Source organism: Eumetopias jubatus, unplaced genomic scaffold (assembly GCF_037043125.1).
Source record: "Eumetopias jubatus isolate StellerSeaLion01/CBP00866 unplaced genomic scaffold, mEumJub1_p1.0 scaffold_1, whole genome shotgun sequence".
NCBI lineage: Eukaryota > Metazoa > Chordata > Mammalia > Carnivora > Otariidae > Eumetopias > Eumetopias jubatus.
In genome coordinates, this window is record NW_028274807.1 from 136965852 (window position 1) to 136984530 (window position 18679).

Genomic DNA, 18679 nt, shown 5'->3' on the forward strand with positions numbered 1-18679 from the left:
TCCTTCACAGTAGGAGAAACTCTATAGAGTTTAGTATGTGTTTGCAAAATGAATGCAAAACAGCAATTATTTTTCTTGGTAATTTAAGTGAGATCTAACTATGGAAAGGTCTGAGATAAAATTTCAAAGCAGTTTTTCCCTTAAAAAATAAGATACTCAATTAAGTGAAGTTGGCTAAAAGGAATATGTAATGGCTCTATTAAATATGAAATGTGTGCTCCATTGAGATTTCAGAGTCACTGTTGTCATAAAATATACTTTATTGCATGTGTTTATATATTTTGCATTTGACTGCATGAGAAACCTCAGGCATAGAGTTTTTCTTTTCTTGGCTTTTTATCTTTTAAGTATGTTTTTCCCTTTGTGGTTATACTTGAATATGGTTTAAGTTGAAGACCTAAGATTTGTGCTTTGGGAAAGTTTTTTGTTTTATTTGTTGGTTTTAATGGAGAAACAACTGTCAGAAAATTGTGTGGGTTTTGCAATCCAAATGACATGGTTTAGAATACTGATCCTATACTTACTTTTCCAGTGACTTTTAAGCAAATTGCCTGACCAAGCCTCAGTTATACCAACTGAAAATGAACCTAATAATCTTTACTTTATGGAGTTACAATCAAGATTAATGTGAAATACTAAAAGGGTTTAGTGCAGCATAGGGACAGAGTAAATAGATGGTAACTATTAGTTTTATTTTCAGCAATCAACAGTGACTCCATAAATCATGATCAGGTAAGCCTGATATTCAAAGCCTCACTATACTGGGCAGCCTTCTTTCCTTGAACTTCTCTTACAGAGCCCACTTACTCTTACTCCACATAGACCATTCTGGATTTTGCTGCTCACCTACTATTTTCAAGCCATGCCTTCTGCCTTCCCTCAAGGCCAGTCCTTCTTGTCAGCCCTGCATGTCATTTGCCCCTCTTACTTCATTCTTTACTACTTTTTTATCTGGACTTCCAGTTGATAACACACAAATTAGCAGTTGTTTTTTCCTCTACTTCCTCTATTCAGATTTTAATTTCTACAAAATAAGTATTTATGGACAAAGAAGACTATCCTATCTATATTTTTCACATATTACACACAGTTGTTTGGTTTAATGCCAAAACCAAAAAGACACTGAAGCAGATCCATGGAGAAAAGGGAAAAGTGGTGGTCATAAAGTAAAAATAAGAGTGTGACACATTCTGATAGTTTAGGGATGGTTATGATACATTCAGCATTTACCATTGTACTTTACTCATTGCAGTCACTAGGAAGTAGTCAAAATCTAAAGTTAAAGTCTACTTAGGAGGAGATACCTAGCACTGCATAATGGAAATGCAGTGGAGAAGAGAAGAGGAAATACACTAAATCTCTTATGTCAGGAGACCTGGATTCAAATTTTATTACTCTAGTTCATGACCTTGGATAAGTCACTTAACATTAGGTGTAAAATTAGAGGGCTAGAGAGAGTTGGGAACCAAACCAAACAACAAATGAAAAATTAAAATAGACTTGGACTCTGAAGGTTAATCTTGGCTCTGGAACTAATTGTTTGTGTTCTTGATCAAGTCACACATCTGTTTCCAAAGCTATTAGGATTAAATTGGAATACATGTGTGTTGATGCCTGGTATATGATGCCTGTGGGCACATAATTTTGTGTTTTTTTTTTTTTTTTTGATTTATCTATTCATTTGAGAGAGAGAGTGAGCACGAGAGCAGGGAGGGGCAGAGGGAGAGGGAGAGAAGCAGACACCCGCTGAGTGCGGAGCAGGATGTGGGGCTTGATCTCACAACCTGAGCCGTAGTCAAGAGTTGGACACTTAACAGACTGAACCACACAAGCGCCCCTGTTGTGTTTATTTTTAAATAAACGTTAGTGGATCTACATTGACTTAATTGTAAAATGAGGGACTTGAGTTAGAGGAGCACCAAAATCTCTGAGTTTTGACATTCTGCATCATTTACCTCAGGGAGAAGATGATGGGTAATGGATGGGTATTGTTACTTTTAAGCATCAGGGGATGATGAGGATAACTTAACCTAAAAGAAACAATTGCAGCAAAAAATGGATATATCTAAATTACATAAGGCACTCATAAAATATATTTTCTTATTCACATTATGGCTTTACCTTTATAGTCACATCAGTGGACATCTGTGGCATCTTCTCCATGGGTTTTGACATTCCATTCTGCCCAGTAAGAACTTTTGTATATTGCAATCTTAGGATGATCAAGTACCTCAGTAATAACGTAAAGCAGAGTTGAACCTGTCAAGTTGACAGGTAATTCACTGGCAGAAGAAGAGCTATATTTTATAATATATATGTCAAGTTTGACTTCTCCTTAATATAATACATGATTAAACAAGTTCCAAGGGAATGTATCATTGATTGACTCTATTTTTCAGTGAAGGATTCTGCCTATTGCAGAGAAAAATGTGATCTCTTGCCAATTTGTGTGTGTGTATATGTGTATGTTTTACTTGAAGGCCTTTGATTTCTAAAATAAACACAAAATCACAGTTTTCTTTTCCCTCATCTTCACTAATTTTCTATATACACAATCCTTGAATATTGTTTCAGTCTGGCAAGATTCTGAGTAAGGATTTACAATGCCTTGTTTATCTGGTATGCAACCATGTAGGCACATGTTACAAGGCCCAAGTAGTACTAATCTGAATCTTCTAGTAAAAGAAGCTCTTATCTGTCAGGCAGGTTGGAAACTTTAAAAGCATGACAGTAATAAGAGGTTTCCTGGGAAGGTCCTATTTACCAGAGATCAAATGTGGAGATCTCAAGTAATGCATTAGAATCTACCAATAAATCTTAAAACTGGACCTTAGAGATCTCTGAAAAAGTTACTGCTGCTGTGCCCCATTCTTTCTTTTCTGGTTTGCCAGAATTCCAAGATGGCACTACCCTCCTTGCTTCCTGATGATCTCACCACCTAGGGAAATGAAAATTTCTTTGCTTATCAGAAGGTTATGGATCTTGATCTCTTGGATCCAGGGGCTGACAGTAAATCCATGAGGTCCAATTTCATGGGTATGTAGTATACTGTAGTGTATACCAGCATGATTGGCGTTCAAGGAATCATGTTTTCCTCCACAAACACTTACATTTAGGGTTCTGTTTTTATTTTTTCTAAAGTTGTTCTTTTAAGCATTTCATTCATAACACCTCTAAGGGAAATTGAAATTTTAAATAGGACAAAGTGGAAAAATTGAATTTGGTTGATCATTTTTGTGATTAAGCATATGTAACTTAAATTTTCATATTCTAAGTAAATAGTTGGACAACTTAAGAATTGTATTTGATACCACAGTTGAAACTGTTAACAGAAATATAAAGAAATATAATAAATACATACTTTTTCCTCAAGCCTTTGAAAAGACATGAGGGATTATTAAAAGATACTTTTTTTTTTGCTTGAATTCTCATAATTCTTGGCTCAAATTATTTCTCTGAATACTAAATCTGTTTTATGAATATCAGTTCACTTTACTTAGGTTTTAAATGCTGATTTTGAAAGATGACTCCTGAACAGTGGTGTTCACACAGTTTTAACCATGTAATCGGTTCTTCAAACAGAATATTTCATGGAGGTTCAATATCTATAGCAGATCCCCTTTGTTCAAAATGGGGTGAAGAAAGGAAAGCAGAAGTTCATGTACACATACGGGCATGCATACACATATACATAAATCTCCCACAATTCCAAAACTACAGTTTGAAAATGACTGATGTTTTACTAACTTTTTGTTAGAATGACTGATAGCCCCAATTCATATTATTCTGCAGTAGACTTTGAACAATAATTATTTTAAATTAAAAAACACAAATTTCAGGAAGATTCCTGAAAGACAGGCAGCAGTGGCATTGTTTTTTAATTTCTTCATAAAAACAGGTAGAGCAACTAGGATATCAGAATCAAAACCTATGTCTAGCAGCTACATCAAAACCAGGTACCCCCTCCAGCCCCCAAATACTAGCAGGTAAGGACCAGTTACCAACAACTACAAGATTCAGCTGGGCCCAGTAACTGTGTGGGAGGAAGCAGAGGAAAAGACACAGGGCAGTTGAAAGCCCTGAGAACAGGAAATCCCTCAAATTGTCAGCAGCTACTCACTGGCAAGCACATTAAGCCAATCAGAGTAGATGCTGAGATTAGATGGATGTTTTTGCAGGATCTGATTCATAGGTGAATACAAGGGGACCAAGAAGCAATTCATTTTGATGGTGCTGGGTCTTTCTGGTTCTTATATACTGTTGAAGCAAGCACCCAAAGCTCCCTTCCAAAACAAATCTTATGGAGAAAAGCTGCTTGAAGTAGAATCCAAATTGAGCAGGATGGGACAGTAGAGGAGGAGAAAGAAAAAAAGTTCAGATAAAAAGCAGGTGATGGCACAACGACACAATAAAATATCACCTTAACACCTGTCAGAACAGCTAGTATCAAAAAAGAAAAGAAATAATCAGTGTTGGCAAGGATGTAGAGAAAAGGTAGTCCTTTGTGCACTGGTGATGAGAATGTAAGTTGGTGTAGCCACTGTGGAAAGCAGTATGGAGGTTCCTCGGACATTTAAAATAGAAATACCATGTAATCCAGTAATTCTACTACTGGGTGTTTAGTCCACTTTGTGGGACTGCCTATGTTGTCCCACAATGTTGTCCCATAATGTATAGAGTTATGAAATCACTGTGTTGTACACCTGAAACTAGTGTAATATTGTGTGTCAACTATACTCCAATAATATATATATAAAGCTCTTAAAAATGATAAACAATAGAAAATGCTTTCTTTTTGTAAGAAGGATTAGTATAAATGAAAAAGAGCAGTAAATGAGTAAATAGGTAAACAGATAAATAGGGGCGCCTGGGTGGCTCAGTCACCAAAGAAAATGAAAACACTAATTTGATAAGATACATGCACCCCTGTGTTTATTGTAGCATTATTTACAAAAGCCAAAATATGGAAGCAACCCACGTGTCCATTGGTTGGTGAATGAATAAAAAAGATGTGAGATATGTATATGGATATATATAAAAGTAGATTCATGTAATATTCCATTCTATATATATAATAGAGATTATGTATATATTGGAGATTATTATGCTAAGTGAAATAAGTCAGAGAAAAACAAATACCGTATGACTTCCCTTATATGTAGAATCCAACAAACAAAACAAACAAACAAACGGAAATAGACCCATAAATACAGAGAACAAATTGGTGGTTGCCAGAGGGGAGTGGGGTAGGGGAGTGGGGTAGGGGAGTGGGCAAAGTAGGTGAAGGAGAATTAGAGGAGGTACAGGCTTCCAGTTATGGACTGAATAAGTCATGGGGATGAAGGTATAGCACAGAGAACATAGTCAATGGTATTGCAATAGTGTTGTATGGTGACAGATGGTAGCTACACTTGTGAGCATAGCATAATGTATAGAGTTATGAAATCACTGTGTTGTACACCTGAAACTAGTGTAATATTGTGTGTCAACTATACTCCAATAATATATATATAAAGCTCTTAAAAATGATAAACAATAGAAAATGCTTTCTTTTTGTAAGAAGGATTAGTATAAATGAAAAAGAGCAGTAAATGAGTAAATAGGTAAACAGATAAATAGGGGCGCCTGGGTGGCTCAGTCTTAAAGTTAAGCATCTGCCTTGGGCTCAGGTCATGATCCCAGGGTCCTGGGATGGAGCCCTCGTGGGGCTCCCTGCTCAGTGGGGAACCTGCTTCTCCCTCTCCCTCTGCAGCTCCCCCTGCTTGTGCTCACTTTTTTTCTCTCTCTCTCTCAAATAAATAAATACAATCTTTAAAAAAAACCCAGATAAATAAATAAAGCAGATGCTGACAACATAGGCAGTCCCACAAAGTGGAAGGCCATTTTTAAAAAATGACTTTGTGAAAACAAGAAGAGAGAGAATTCTAGAATCATGAAGTTGGAAAAACTATCCTAGGCTATTCTTTTCAAAGTACAGGAAAACTTATTTCATTGTTTTTTTAAAAAGGCAAAATAAAATTAAGCAAAGATTTTTAAGGAAAAAAATAAAATAATGTCCCAACAATGAAAACATGCCCCCAAAAGTCTACAAAGTAGATGGAAACTATGAACTATTATTTTAAAGTGAAAAAAATGTTTAATGCTATAGCATAAGAAAGAAAACATAAATCAGAATTTGAAAAGATTGAAAAATCAGTGGATTGGAGAAAAATTCATGAAGTACCATATTTAAGAAACTCAAGGATGGAAAACATGAGCAACTGATTTTCTATCCAGCCAAACTTACCTTCAAGTATAACTGCCACAGATAAATAGTTATGAATATTCCAAGAATTGAAATGTTGTTCGCATGAGCTCTTGCTGAATCTACTAGAGAACGAGTTTCAGACAAAAGCCCTCCCCGCGCCCCCCAAAAAACAAAATGAAACAATTGGAGAGATTTCAGAGTAAGAGCTGGTGAAATGCTGTTTCCTGGCACTAGGTAGTAGTCCATGTGACTCAGTTCTGGCCCCTGAGGTGGGGTGGCGGAAATACAAAGTACTTCCAGGCACCATCCACATTCTCTTCACTAATTTGCCTGCTGGGTGCAAAGGGTCTTGCACAGTATTTCTTGACACCACTGGAAATCATATTATTTTTATTTCAGATATCTCAAAATAATATCTATGCCTCACTGCTTCAAGATTACAATAATTATTGAATTCACTAGTTTAGATTAAATTTTGTCATCTGTAGCACCAAATTTTTAAATACTTTGACAACCGTATTTCAGTATATTTCTTTTGTAATACTATGCATTTTATTTTATTTTATTTAAAGATTTTATTTATTTATTTGAGAGAGGGAGAGCACAGCTGGGGAGAGAGGCAGAAGGAGAAATGGACTTCCCATTGGGCAGGGAGCCCAATGCAGGACTCGATCCCAGGACCCTGGGTCATGATCCTAAGGCAGACGCTTAACTGACTGAGCCACCCAGGCACCCCAATACTATGCATTTTATATACTACATTTAAAAACATTATTCTGAGAAGAGGTCCATATGCTTCACCCAACTGCCAAATGAGTCATGGAACAAAAAGAGATTAAGAACTTCTGATTTAAATGGAAAGAGATGGGGTCTCTAAATTAGTACGAACAGAGTGCCTTTAACCTACTCTGTCAGCATACATTGAAGATGGTTTGAGCAAGAAATAAACTTTTGTTGCATTTAAATGAAAACGATAAAAGAAGGAAATTTTAAAAACTTATAATGGAGGTAAGATCTTACTTGATTTCAGTCAAATACTTTTATAGAAATGACTTTATAGTTTTTCTGAATGTTTCAGTAGCTTTCTGTTATTCAGAATCAATTTAACATGGTCTTCCCTGATTATCTCCAGGAGTCAAAAGAAACACCAACCTGTCTTCAATTTTTGTGGTTGGGCAGACTAGGCCAGACTGAATATTTATGTTACATTTCTGAGCCACACAGTGATTCTGGTTTTTACTTTACAATGTAAGTCTGGTTCAAAGTGCTCTTTCGACTGTGTGGATATCAGACAGAAGTAAGTCCATTTCTGTACATTTTAGCACATTTTTTATAGTCTTCTATCACAAAAAAAAAAATCCCTCATGAGATTATGATCTAATTGTAGTTATGAACTTTATTACTGAAGGGCACTTGAGAGGGTATCTAACCTACCATCCTCATCTTTGTAAGAGTAAACTGAGGACCAGAAAAATTTCAATTTGTACATGGTCAGATTTACCGATGGTCACACAACCACAGTGGCAGTCTCAGCTCAAACTGTGCTGTTTCCACACACGTGATGCTAACATTGTGCTAAACTTCAGTCCTTCCATCACCCTTCCTTCTCTCCTACTGCCTTCCTGTCACAATAGAAGTTTCGATGCTTCTGTCTGTGATTTCATCCTCACTCTTGCCTGCGTACTTTGTATTCCATCCCCTCTTGCCGCCTCTTCAAGCCACATTCCTTTCTGCCCCTTCCCATCCAGACTTCCGGAAAGAGAAATACATTGTCTCTCTTTTAATCTCTTTTATTGTGCATTCCTTCCATAATCCACAACCCACAATGCCAGACATTTCACTTAAACTGCTCTTCTCAAAGTCACAAACATCAGTTTTCACTGAAACTGATGGACCATTCTCAATGTTATTTTCTCTGTCATTCTGCAGTATGTTACACTGTTGACTTCTTTTTTTCCCCTTCAAGTGCTTTCCTCTCTCAGGCTCTGTAATACCATGCTCTCCTGACTTCTTTCCTCATTTGGTTCCTCATCTTAGGCCATACTTTTAAATGTCTGTGAGTGTTTCTCATAAGAACATCCTCCTAATGTCTCCCTGTTTTCACTGCTGGTTTTCTCGTAACCTGATGTACTCCTGGGGCTCTGAAGACGCTCTGCGTACTGTTTTCTCACAAATCTAATCTGCAACAGCTCTTTCACCTACTAAATTTCGTACTTGGCTGGGCATTGGCACCTGGACGTCCTATAGGCCCTTCAAATTCAGCATGTTCCTTTTGTGTCTTGGCTCCAGAATTCAGACTTCTTTCCAGGCCACTGACCACCATCATCTTCTACCTTGAGTACTGTATAGCCTCCTAACTGGTCTTATGTCCCCAATCTCAGCCCCTTCCTCACTGCTGTCAGAGTGGTCTTTCTAAAATGAAAATATGTTCATATTCACTTCTCTTTCTAAAAGCTGTTCGTGATTCCATTGCCCTCAGGGTAAGTCCAGTGTAGCACTGCATCAAAGGTGCTTTCGTGATCTGGCCCTGCTTACCTTTCCTGCCTCAGCCTTTGCCATATAGCACCATACAGTGCCTAGTTTTCTGCAGGAAACTCCTCTTGTCTGTTGCCTCCTGCACTTTGCCTATGCTCTTCCCCTCCCTGCCTTTCCTTCCACTCTCCCCTATTCTTGGATAACTTCTTTGAATCTCTCAGATCTCATCTCTCAAAAGCTGGTTGAGGAACCTTTTCTCTCTGCTTCCATAAGCACTCTGTACTTATTCCTATGACACAGCATTTATCATAGTCCATTGTAATTGTTCCTTACCGTGTCTGTCTTCTCCCCTTATTTGGTAAGACTCAAGGAGAGCAGCTGTGTCTTAACACCATGCCCCCAGGATCTAGCATTGCATTTTCTTTTAATGGATGAATTAATATACCCTTGGTTATAATAAAGACATTTTATTTTCTTCACTGCAATGGAACTAAAGCTAGGCTACAACTAGCCTTTGGGATCCACACCATATTTGGGATCCATACCTTATTGGTGAGACTTCAGCCCTCTGAAAAACTAAATAATTATATAAGCTCTCTTGGATCTTTGAAATAAATAAAATAGTCCTTTTCCAGTCTAGTGAGTTGTAGTAAGGAAACACAGATTTTCCAAAGTGTTAAATGTTTGAAAAGAACCTTACCTTCCAGTAATTCTGTGAGAAGGGCGCCTGGGTGGCTCAGTTGGTTAAGCGACTGCCTTCGGCTCAGGTCATGATCCTGGAGTCCCGGGATCGAGTCCCGCATCGGGCTCCCTGCTGAGCAGGGAGTCTGCCTCTCCCTCTGACCCTCTTCCTTCTCGTGCTATCTCTCATTCTCTCTCTCTCAAACAAATAAATAAAATCTTAAAAAATAATAATAATAATTCTGTGAGAATTCCTAGGAAAATTTTCCAAGTTCTCCTTTTTTCCCTTTAGAACCTGGGAGAAGATTTTCTTTCTTTCTTAAGTCTGTGTGTGTAATTCTTTTCTTTACCTCATGCATCTGGTTACAGTGACTTTGAATTAATTATAATGAATAAATGAGAAACAAAAGAATCAAATGATTTTTTGATTTACCTCACCAATAAGGTATGGATCCCAAATATGGTGTGGATCCCAAAGGCTAGTTGTAGCCTAGCTTTAGTTCCATTGCAGTGAAGAAAATAAAATAAAATGTCTTTATTATCCAAATACATCTGTACTTAAATGTTGCCTAAGAACAGGTGGCTAAACCTCAGAAGACCCACAAATTTATCTGGTGAGCAAATTGTGAATATAAAACATTATCTCACTATTTTTTGTTTTCTAGATGTAATGCCTAAAATTCCAGTTAACATAGTTGTTAATTATCCAATCACTGAGACAAATAGCTTTTAAATCTACCTTTGTTACTTACATGCAGAGGAACATAGCATTTTAATGTTCATGAATGCTGTCAATGAGTTTAAAGAAGGGTAGTAATACGCTTAAAAACCTCTCTAACACAACCCAGTGTAGGTATTCTATAGATGTTCTCTTTCACCTTCTTGGTGACCACCCGGGACCTGGGTTCTCTTGCTCAGTGTCTTTTTCTCTGTTTCACCCTTTTCTGGTCCACACCAGCCTCTGATCTCTTCTTCCCATAAGTTTCCTTCTTAGGAGTAACCCTGTGATGATTATCTTTGTTTCCTTGCCTTTACATTATCATCATGGGTAGGTGTATTTTTATCTGGTCATCACTGCTTTGCTCAGAGAACTGATGTTTTTCAAGCTCTCTTGATATCTGTTAGAGTATCAGGAAGGCCAGTCAAACCTAACAGGATCTCATCTAGATTTTTCTGTTCTTGGTATGCTTCTTAGTTTCACTGTTCCTACTCCCTGAAAGTAAGCATTCTCAGAGCTTCTGTCTCTGAAACCATTTTTCTAAGTGAAGTCCTTTAGCAACATTGTTAGGAAGAGTAATAACCCATTCTCTTTTCAGTTCTCCCTTAATATATTTCTCTTGGTCTCTATTTGTAACTTCATTATAGTTAAATTGAATAAAATGAATTTCTTAAAATTCTAATCAATAAATCAAAACTTAAATCAGTTAGGGTTTATGTTGGAGCAGGAACCTGCCAAGATATGAGTTTGAGCTTTCTCAAGAGTTTATTTTTAAAGCGTGATTAACCATGAAAGGGAAACAGATCTCAATTGTTTTGTGCTGGATTTTTTCAGTTAGACATGCAACTCTCTTTGAAATCCATGTGAGCCAAGTTTGCAAACATAGTAGCAGGTCTTTAATATTTTCCTGGCATTGAGACTATTCTAGTAAAAGGAAGAACACATTTATATATGTTTATTCTAAGAGAAATATGCTTATATGTGATAATATCATAACTACCAAAACATAGACCCTTCTCCTCAACTTCTGCTTACCTTAATTGCTGTACAAGGCCACCAAGTTGGCAAGCTGAGCATTAGAGGTGAGCCTGTGAATACTTTTAATGTGTCTACAACAAATTGAGTCTTTTTGGACAAGCATGAGTTGATTTGTCCTTTGCCATCTAAATAAGAGTCTAAATTTAAACTTAGAGGATTACTTTCTCTGTTTGACTTTTTGGGCTTTCAAAATGAACTGCCAACCGAAGCAAAAGCATGGAATACCCAAGGATTCCCATTCACTATGTGAGTTGTCATCTATTTATAGTATTTGAAATTCACATGCTTCTTCCTTCCCTTTCCATATTGTTTTCTGCATTCCCTAAATGACCCAGCAAGCAGATTTTCTTTGTAAAGTAGATTTTTGTTCCTTTTCCAACATATTTTTTTCGATATTGGTTTGTTTTTCTGTCTGCTACCTGGTGGGATTATTACCTGTCTCTGAGGTTCTTGTTTGTTGCTGTTGTTTTTGAAATTTAAGAAATAGTGTTGGTGTTTCGACAGTTCAAATATTTTCTTAATACTGATAGTGCTTCTGTGGGCAAAGACATTGAATTATATTTATTATACTTGATACTGTAAGGTTTATGAAACTGGCAGTAGAAAACCACTAAAAGATACTGACCCACAATTTAAATTTAATGACTCTAAATCATTTGATTTTTCATTCTGCTATGTTCAATGTTAAATAAACTTTTGTCAAAATACATCCATGTATACTATAAAAGCTGCTACCTACACCATACCTAAAGTTATAGGAATAATCAAATTGGAATGTTCTGACATTAACTGGTAAGTTCCCGAGTTTATTATTTCCAACTGTGTTGATTTAACTCTGGAAGTTTGTGTGTTGTTAAATTCCTTATTATTTCTTTTACTAAAAATATTTTCTGTCTTTAGTGCAGCTGAAGAGGTGTATACTCTTTAACAAAGTTGTAATTTAAGAAATTACATTGTGAATATATAGCATGCTCTGGTCCTAAACAGTGTAATTGTGTTTGCAGTGAATAAATTGTTAACCTAAAATAGAAAGAACTCTTACATGGATTAGGATAGTTTTTCTTGATATTTCGCAAATCCTTAGCCAGCTATGAACATACAACTGAATACGATTACAGTTCACAGAGAAAACAGTCTATCATGTGCTAATATATTTTTAGGAACTTTTACATGATTGTTTTTGGAGTGGGAAAATACAACTTACAGAAGTAGATAAATTCCATAAAGTAATACCTAAATGTTCCATGTATGTGTTTTAGGTTTTGTTTTGTTTTGTTTTTAAAAATAGTTTGGAATCACTGCCTTTACCAAACTTATTTTATTGCTCCCCATTAGTCCTCACCGTTAGACAAACTGTGTGTTTATTTGCTTAGTGTTATCTTATAAATTCCATGCACCTAAGAATTTGGTTTTGTTTGATGCTAAATCTGCATTACCTATGTAACTGACACATAGAAGGAGCTTAGAATATATTTGTTGAATACATGAATAAATAAACAAGTAAATTGGTTTCATTTACATCATTTTTTCTTTTTATTTAACATATTTTAAGCATTTCTTTATGTTATTAAAGAGTAAAACACCTTTTTTAAGAAATCATGGTATGCTAAAGCAATTAAATGTAAATCAAATCTGATGGAGGTGTTTTAGTTACTGGGGGAGGGCAGAAGGAGAGAGAATCTTAAGCAGACTCCCTGCTGAGCACAGAGCCAGAAGCGGGCTCCATCCCAGGACCCTGAGATCATGACCTGAGCCGAAACCAAGAGTTGGCCGCTTAACCAACTGTGCCACCCAGGCGCCCCTGCTCTGCTTTTTACATATTAAAGAATACATTTTATCTAAACAAAATTAGATTTTATATTCATCAGGGCTTGAACTGGAATAGGACAAGAAAATTCAATTCTGCTAGCTTTTAAAAATATAATAGTAAATTGTAAGTCTATTCTGTCACATTTTAGTGGTCTCAGACCTAGTTTTTACTCCTACTCTCTTACCTTTCTTTTATCTCCTACTGCCTTGTTTCTCTCTTTTTGCTTTTCTTCCTTCTTCTCATATATATATTTATATATGCCCAAGAGTAAGTGAGAGGATAAATGGTCAAATGTGCAGGTATCCTGGAGTAACTAACTGTTGCTCAGTCAATCCCGCTTCTTTCTCACGTCTCTCAGACATTCTCCTTCTTATCAGTTTCCATTCTTATCAAAACAGACATTTAATGGGCAGGTATAACAAGGAAAGTTTGAGACTAAAATATTAAAAAGTAGCTTTACTGTCTGTTAGTAGTTATATTGGAGCTATGGTGCTGTCAGCGATGCATTCTCCCCTGCTTACTTACAGGAAGTTACAGGAATGGGTATCTGCACAGTTTTGATAAGTCACCATTGAGCAAATCTTAACTATTTCTAGGGGGGTTGTATCATTTCTCTTGAATTCAACTGACATATTTGCTTCAAACAAAATCTTGAATGACACAGCCTATCTATAGTCTTTGGATAAAGGGGAGATGGGTTTGGGAAGGTACTTTGGGTTCCTAAAATGTCATGATCTCATTCACTGGAAAGTAGCCATTGGCATCCCAGCTAACTTTTCTTTTACTGTATATCCACTTACATTGAGCTTAGTAACATGGATAAATAACTAATATACCATGGAGGGGTTTTGAGGGTCTGGGGAGCAAAATATCAAGCAACAGAATTCGTACACTTAGAGCACATCTAGTTGAAATATCCCCACGCTCACCTCTCCCTATGCCTCTCCTCCCCAGAAAGCAAGTAATTTTAATGTTGATATTTTACTGATATTTTTGGTGAGTGATTAATAGAACTAGAATGTAGCTAATGGAAAGCGTTTGGCAGTATTTGGGGGAAACTTCCATGTAGAGAGATGAGTAGTCATATATTTAACATTTAAAACTTAAACATATTGTGCAAGATGAACATTTGTATGTATAGAAGTTTTTTTTTAAAGGAAACTCAAGAAAGACATTGCTTTTGTCATTTGGCGTGTCAGTTTTTAGATTAACTTTTTTTTAAAATATGGAACGCCTCACAAATTTGTGTGTCATCATTGTGCAGAGGCCATGCTAATCGCTGTATAGTTCCAATTTTAGTATATGTGCTGCCAGAGTGAGCACAAATTAACTTTTCTTTTGGAATAACTTTAGGTTTACAGCAAAGTTGCAAAGATAGTACCAAATATTTCCATAACACCTTACTTTCTCTACTTAAATTTTTGTTTTATTACAAGCGTAGGTCAAAGATAATGTGGGTTTGATTCTAGACCACTGTAGTAAAGCAAATATCATAACAGAGTGAGTCAAATTAATTTTTTAATTTCCTAGTGCATATACAAGTAATGTTTACACTGTGCTATAGCCTATTAAGTGTGCAATAACATGTCTAAAAAAACAATGTACATACCTTAATTAAAAGATACTTTATTGCTTAAAAAATGCTAACCATCATCTGAACTTTCAGGGAGTTGATCTTTTTGCTGGTGGAGGGTCTTGCCTTGTTGTTGATGGCTGCTGACTAATGGGTGACAGTTATTGAAGGTTGGGGTGGCTGTGGCAGTTTCTTAAAGTAAGATGACAGTGAAGTTTGCTGCATCTGTTGACTCTTCCTTTCACGAACAGTTTCTCTATAGCACACAATGCTGCCTGATAGCATTTTACTCACAGTAGAACTTCTTTCAAAATTGGAGGCAGTTCTCTCAAACCCTGCCACTGCTTTATCAACTCAGTTTATGTAGTATTCTAAATTCTTTGTTGTCATTTCAACAGTCTTCCCAGCATCTTCACCAGCGGTAAATTCATCTCAAGAAACCACTTTCTTTGCTCATCCATAAGAAATAACTCCTTCTTATCTGTTAAAAGTTTTAACATGATATTGCAGCAATTCAGTCCCGTCTTCAGGCTCCACTTCTAGTTCTCTTGCTATTTCCACCACATCTGCCATGACTTCCCCCATTGAAGTCCTGAATCCCTCGAAGTCGTCCATGAGGGTTGTCTTGTTCATGTTGATATTTTGACCTCTTCCCATGAATCATGACTGTTCTTAATGACATTTAGAATCGTGAATTCTTTCTAGAAGGTTTTCAATTTACTTTGCCCAGATCCATCAGAGGAATCATTATCTATGGCAGCTGTAACCTTACAAAATGTATTTCTTAAGTAATAAGGCTTGAAAGTCAAAATGACTCCTGATTCATGGGCTGCAGAAAGGATGTTGTGTTAGCAGGTCTGAAAACAACATTAATCTTATTGGAAATCTCCATCAAGCTCTTAGGTGACCAGGTGCATTGTCAGTGAGCAGTAATAATTTGAAAGGAATCATTTTTTTCTGAACAGTAGGTCTCAACAGTGGAACTTAAAATATTCAGTAAAACATGTTGTAAACAGATGAGCTGTCATGTAGGCTTTGCTGTTCCATTTATACAGCACAGGCAGAGTAGGTTTAACATAAATGTGTAAAAGCCGTAGGCCCTTTAGAATGGTCAGTGAGTGGGTGCCTGGGTGGCTCAGTCGTTAAGCGTCTGCCTTCGGCTCAGGTCATGATCCCAGGGTCCTGGGATCGAGCCCCACATCGGGCTCCCTGCTCAGCGGGAAGCCTGCTTCTCCCTCTCCCACTCCCCCTGCTCGTGTTCCCTCTCTCGCCGTCTCTCTCTCTGTCAAATAAATAAATAAAATCTTTAAAAAAAAAAAAAAAAAGAATGGTCAGTGAGTATTGGCTTCAACTTAAAGTCACCAACTGCGTTAGCCTGGAACAAGAGAGCCAGCCTGTCTTTTGAATCTTTGAAGCCAAGCCATTGACTTTTTCTCTCCAGCTGTGAAAGTTTTACATGGCATCTTTTTCCAATATAAGGCTGTTTCATCTACATTGAAAATCTGTTGTTTAATGTAGCCATCTTTATCAGTTATCTTATCTAGATCTGGATCACTTGCTGCAGCTTCTGCATGAGCACTTGCTGCTTCACCTTGCTCTTTTATGTTATAGAGACGGCTTCTTCAACCTCCTGAACCAACCTCTGCTAGCATCCAACTTTTCTTCTGCAGCTTCCTCCCCTCTCTCAACTGAAGATAGTTCTGGCCTTGCTCTGGACTAGGCTTTGGCTTAACAGAAGGTTGTGGCTGGTTTGATCCTCTATCTGGGCCACTAAAACTTTCTCCATGTCAGCAATTAGGCTGTTTTGCTTTGTCGTCCTTCGTGTGTTCACTGGACCAGCACTTTTAATTTTCTTTAAGAACTTTCCCTTTGCACTCACAGCTTGGTTGCTTTCTGCAAGAGGCCTAGCTTTCAGCCTGTCTCAGCTTTTGACATGCCTTCCTCACTAAATTTAATCATTTCTAGCTTTTAATTTAAAGTGAGAGATGGGCAACTCTTCCTTTTATGTGAACACATAGAGGCCATTGTAGGGTTATTAATTGGCCTAATTTTTTTACTGTTGTGTCTCAGGAAATAGGGAGGCCCACAGAGAGGGAGAGAGAAAATGGCTAGTCAATAGACCAGTCAGAACACACAGTTTTGGGGCACCTGGATAGCTCAGTTGGTTAAGCGGCTGCCTTTGGCTCAGGTCATGATCCTGGGGTCCTGGGATCGAGCCCCATGTCCGGCTACCTGCTCAGTGGAGAGCCTGCTTCTCCCTCTGCCTGCCACTCTGCCTACTTGTGCTCTCTCAGTATCTCTCTGTCAAATAAATAAATAAAATCTTTAAAAAAAAAACACACACAATTTTTATCGATTAAGTGTGTTGTCTCATATGGGTGTGGTCATGGTGCCCCCAAAACAATTAAAATAGTAATATCAAAGAGCACTGATCACTATAACAAATATAATAATGATGGAAAAGTTTGAAATATTGGAAAAATTACCAAATGTGACTCAGAGACACGAAGTGAGCACATGCCATTGGAAAAAATGGTGCTGACAAGCTTGAGACCTTAAATTTGTAAAAAAAATGTAGTATCTGCAAAGTGCTATAAAGCAAAACATAATAAAATGAGGTATGCCTGTATTAAAAAAAAAAGAATGGAGCATAAAAAGGCACAACTACTAAACAATATGGTATACTGGATGGAATCCTGGGACAGGAAAAGGACATTAGATAAAAACTAAGGAAATCTAAATAAACTAAGGACTTTGATAATAATAATATATCAATATTGACTCATTACTTGTGACAAATGTACCATACTAATGTAAAATGTTAATAATAGAGGAAACTGGCTATAAGGTATATGAGGACTATGTACTATTTACCTTTGCAATGTTTCTATAAATTTAAAACTTATTTAAAATTAAAAGGTTTAAAATAAAATATAATCCCATCCCCCCCAAAAAAGTTAATTATATGTTTATTAAGTATCTACTCTGCCCTCAACACTTCTTGGTCACTGTTAAAAGTGTCAGTTCCTTGGTGAGTGCTGTGAATTGTGTAAGATTGATGAATCACAGACTTGGACCCCTGAAACAAATAATACATTGTATGTTAATTTAAAAAATTTTTCCTTTTCATTTTTTTTGTTTTTAAAAAAAAGAAAAAACAAAGTCCTTCTTGGAGAAATTAAAAAAAAAAAGGGTCAATTCTTTGTGAAATCACATTGAATCCAAAAATGCTCTTTTAGGTATCTGCTGGGTAGCTGACAAGGATGCAAAGATGAGTAGGACATAGTACCTGCCCCCAAGGGACTCCAGTCTGCTGAAGGCTGAGAACAACATAGCCTAGGTTAGTGCTGCCACGGAGACACAAGTCATGGCCTATGGAAAAACCAGGGTTAGGGATCATTTGTTTTGCTGGGGCTGGAGTGAAACCAAGTGTTAGAAAACGGCTAACTCAGAAAAATACAGTAGACTGAATACCGAAGGAAATTTAAATAAATATCTGACAATTTGAGGGTGGTAGCAAGAATATAGGGAGATTCAGAAGAAACCAGAGTAGTGGGAACTGTTTCCAGTGGTGACTATAAATAGAACTGTAAAATTTTTAATCCCAGCAGGAAACAAGTTCAGTAAAAGCCAACACTTTTCTTATATCAAAAATTGATGTGATACAGGAAAATATTAAGACTATAACCTCTCAACAAAAAAATAGTACTCTTATTCTCCCAAATGAGAAGCCGGTCTATACCAAAATAGCAAATCCAAGTCTGTTCTCATTTGGTCACCCTTTTACCTGTTATGTACAAAAAGTCATCTTTAGTTAGATAGACCAAAAATTAGAGAAGATTCAGAGAACCAAAAGAAGCATAAATGAAACTAAAGCCATTTTAAAAGCCACAAAATTGCTTCTACCTTCTTAATTCCCAGTAATTAAAACGTGTATAGGAGAAGGGCACTGACAATAATGGTTTTTTGAACAGAGGTAAAGGAAAAGACCTTAAATTTAGCAAAATATAATTAAGTGCAAGAAAAATTTCCTAACTTGAAGAATTAAACATACATACTTTAAAGTCAGTAATGGGAGGAAACTGCCCTCCTTGATTTAGGGAGATATCCTGCCATTTGGTGGAGGTCTAGAAACAG

At 36.8% G+C, this 18679-nt stretch overlaps 1 protein-coding gene and 1 non-coding gene across 2 annotated transcripts in view; one reads left to right on the forward strand and one right to left on the reverse strand.

Moving 5' to 3' along the window:
* The window catches only part of UBE2E2 (ubiquitin conjugating enzyme E2 E2), a 377440-nt gene that overhangs the window by 257563 nt on the left and 101198 nt on the right, over positions 1–18679 (forward strand). The window lies entirely within an intron of this gene.
* Positions 14189–14292, reverse strand: LOC114205753 (U6 spliceosomal RNA). Its single transcript, XR_003608461.1, has one exon. It is a non-coding gene; the product is annotated as a U6 spliceosomal RNA (small nuclear RNA).